Raw genomic sequence first — 4307 nt, 5'->3', positions numbered from 1 at the left:
AGTTCTACTGTCATCCCTATTCAGAGGTGGGCCACGTAAGGCGAGGTGGTCATGGGTAGGGATGCACAATAAGCTGAGCTAGCTCGGGCTCGACCTTTTAGGCTCGGCTTGAACTAGTTAAAAAAATAAACTACTTGAGTAGTTCAGGCTTGGTGTGGATAAATGAGCCAAGCTTGATCAAGTCGTTCAGCTTGAGCTAGATAAGGTCATATATATATATATATATATTTGCAAAATAAAACGAGTCGAGTTTGAACAGCCCAGGCTCATGCCTAGTCGTGAGGCCTCACCCAGGGTTTTCTTTGGGCAAGGGTTTTTCATCATAAAAAAATTAAGTTAATTAAATCAAATCAACCTTGAAGCAGTCTCTTTTGAATCATCTTTCGGCCGATTCAGGCCAATTTTGACAACATAGACCCACTCTTACCCTGATTGACTTTGCCTGCTAGCTGCACCAAAAACAAGAAAAGATCCTATCCTACAGCTTATGATGTCCTTTGTCATATGTCAGATCTTAGCCATCCAACCAAAGCATTTAGACAGCTAGAATTAGACCATGTTCCAGAGTGAACGTGGAATATGATGGATCCCATCATATGTCATATGACAGGACCTGACTTTATGCACGGAATACGCAATTTTCTCACTAGATGGAACCATTGATAAAAAAAATGCAGGAACACCAAAACTTCTTGAAGAATGATTACATGATGAAAAAATTTGGCAATAAAAAATACAGATGAAAAAATTGGCACTAAAAAACCCATTACAAGCAAAAATCAGAAAATAATATTTTTGGGCAATTTTATAAAACAAGTCAAATGATACACATACGAGATTTTCCTTGAAATTTCGTTAGGATAGCGAAGTTCACCATGATTCCAACAAAAGATCTGATGAATTTGGATCTATATTAGAGTTTTTCCAAAAAGTACTTTTTAGATATAGCTTTCATGCTTCGATTAATGTTGCGAGTATGGTTGTGAATCAGCTTGAATTGGTCGATGATTCATAGCGTATCGTGGTCACAAATCAGATATGAAACCAAGTTGATTCAACTTATTTTTAAATATTTGTAAAAAAAGGTTTAATATATTTTTAATGTTTGTGTGAATTTTTTTTTTTTTTACTCGGAGAAATTGCTCGAGGTACAGAGACCTAACCGTGCTGGCTCAGCCTAGGTTAGCGTGAAACTCTAAGGGCTCACCCTTCGACCCCACAGAGTCTCCAAGGGGGTGACACTCATGGTATTTGAACTACATTGCCTATCAAACAGTGTAGGCCCCATCCCACCACTATGCCAAACCCCATGGGTCTAAGTCACGTGTCTTCTGCAGGTTAGAAATTGGCTAGTTAAGTTCAGAATCGAAATCGGTCGATTCCCTGAATCGCTTTGAAGATCGATTACCGATTCTGACAACATTGGTTTATATCAAGAGAATTGGTTTATATTGTATCTTGCATGCCAGCATTTTAAAGAGGATGGAGTTTCATCATTTTTTTTATATTTACACAGAAAAACGGCTCACAGAATCAGAGACCTAGCTGTGCTGGCTCTTAAAAGATGGAGTTCCATCCTTTTTATTTTTTGGGTTTCCAAAGAAGAGAAAATCATGTATTGAAAGGATTTTTGCTAACTGTGGGCGGAGATGACTCCTTTTAAGAAGTCGATTGTGTACTTTTTTTGCTGAGAATTCATTTTCCAGCCAATTGAAACCCAACAGGTTTTCCTCTGTTGTGTCTGTTTGCATTATATATATAATATAATAATAAATAAATAATTTAAGTACATGTGCAAGCGTGTCAAAATTATCCAATATGCATTCATTTACACATGATAAGATAAATAGGTTATCGTAAACCTTCCTTACTGTGCTTGTTGGCTACCATAAAATATGGTAACCTATCACTACAAGAAACCAGTGGATTAGCGACGACCTAAATTCATCGCTAAATAGTTTAGCGATGGATTAGCGTCGGATTAGAGACAAATAGCTTTCATCATGAATTTTTCGACGCTAAGTAGCGACAAAACTTATCCGTCACTAATTTGCGATGAATTAGCGACAAAAATAATCCATCGCGAGTCCTTCGCTATTTTAAATTAGCGACGAATAATATCCGTCGCTAAATTAAAAAAAATTAAAAAAATTTACTTGCTGCCGGGAGGTATTCCGGCAGCTGCTGCCGGGAGGTATTCCGGCAGCAATAGGCCGGACTTGGAGCGATTCGTCGACGATGACAGAGAAGGAGGACGACCCACCACCGGATCCCAACAAGCCGTACTCCCTCGTTCCCAAGATCTTCGATTGGGTCTCGCAGAGGTCGGAATGGACCGATCTCGTTGTTGACGGCCATGACGGAGACGAGACCAGTGTCGGGGCGGATGGCGTCACGGAGGCGGTCGAGGAGGTTGTCGGAGCCGACGAGGAGGTAGGTGGCGTGGAAGCGACCTGCTCCCTGGCGCGCTCAACCGCCTCGTCCGACTCCCAGCCGTAGAGGTGAGTGCGGGAATGGGGGTTGCTGAAGCGGCCAGTGAAGAAGGGCAGCATCGCGTCCAGCACCCGCGGGTCCACCGGCGACATCGCCTGCATGTCCAGGTACAACGGCCGCCCCACGATCCGCACGCCCTTCATCGAGATTCTCCCGCCCTCCTCTGCTGCGTCGGAGTTGGGTGATCGTAGTCGCGGTGATCGACATTGGTCAACGGGATTGTCCAGCGAGCCTTATGGCGGCGATCATCGACAAGCGGGATCATCAGCAAGCGGGATCATCCGGCGAGCCTTGCCAGTGGTTGCTTGACCTCCTTGACGCCAGAGATCCAATGGGGCCGAAGGGGAAGATCAGAACGAAGGCAGTTTAAATTTCGAACGCTCACAAGAACGCTCGTTTGGGAACCATTTAAATCGAACATCAGTTTAAATTTCGAATGGGGGAGAGAGGGAAAATTTCGCGCCTTAGGTGGGACGGTTTAAATAAAAAATTAGCGATGGAATTAGCGAGGAAATTTTTCTGTCGCTAATTAGCGATGGATTAGCGACAGAAAAATTCTCTCCCTAATTCCGTTGCTAATTTTCTATAGTTTTGCGGTGAAATTTTTTTGTCGTTGATTTGTCGATAATTAGCGACGAATTTGAGACAAAATTTATACCGTCGCTAATTTCAAAAATATTTCAGAGACTGGCGACGAATAATGTTCTCTCACTAAGTCCGTCGCTAATTTGCGACAAAAAAATTTGTCGCAAATATCTATCGCTAATAAGGGTTTTTCTTGTAGTGTATGCTGGTGGCGGTAAATCTCTCTTACTACCTGTGCTGGTTATGGTAAAAGAGGATAACTTGTGCTGGTTGTAGTAAATCAGTCATGTATCACCCTACTGGTTGCAGTAACTCACTCACGTATCACCTTAACTCTCAAGCATCTACCCATGTCATGGTTGGTACTCATAAAGTAGGAAGGCAAGGAGCATGGGGGTAGTTACAAATATAGATGACATTCATCCAACAAAAACAATATTCATGATGAAATAACTTATATCATGGGATGCTAAACTTAAGGGAACAACTCTATAAAAGAGAAAAGTTATGTAAGTTTGAGGGGGAGAAGAAAAAAATGAAATAGAAAAAAGGAAAAAGCAAGTTGCCAAAGTGACAGTGTATTCAAGGGAGACTAATTAAGAAGACACGAGGATCTAATCAACTCTCAAACCCTCATTTTCTTCTCCCTTTATCTCTTTTTTTTTTCTTCTTCTTACTTGTAATTTGAGCTCTAGGAATTAGAGGCTATTGTTAAAGTGAAGAGATCCCGAAATAAAGTTTAAAGTTTCTATATCTTAATTTAAGTATTAAAAAAATCAACAGTATAATTTTGCATGCCCGGTGGGACCTTAAGATTTGCAGCAATTGTGGGAAGAAACAAGAATCCAAAAATCAAGTTGGTGCTCGCGAGCCAATTAAATGGCACCAACACTTCACCTACTTCTGAATACAGGAGCCTTTTACTAGAAGCAAAGACTAGAGCCACATCGACGTCCTTCGATAGCTTGGAAGGCTTAGCCCTGAAATTTGATGCATCTTTAAAGAGAAAAATGTTGAAAAGTGTCTCTAATGCAGTGAAAATTAAGAAGCCGAAAGGCTGCTCTTTTTCATCAAAAAATAAGATGCCGAAAGGCTCTCCTCTACAAAGGATGACGAAAGGCTTCTGTTTTCACTAAAAATAAGATGTTAAAAGGCTCTCCTATGTAAAGGATGTCAAAAGGCGCCTCTCTTTTATCCAAAAATGAGATATCAAAAGACTCTTCTACAAA

This window comes from Nuphar pumila, chromosome 16 (assembly GCF_984573655.1).
Source record: "Nuphar pumila chromosome 16, dmNupPumi1.hap1.1, whole genome shotgun sequence".
NCBI classification, from domain to species: Eukaryota; Viridiplantae; Streptophyta; class Magnoliopsida; order Nymphaeales; family Nymphaeaceae; genus Nuphar; species Nuphar pumila.
This window is presented reverse-complemented; position numbering follows the sequence as displayed.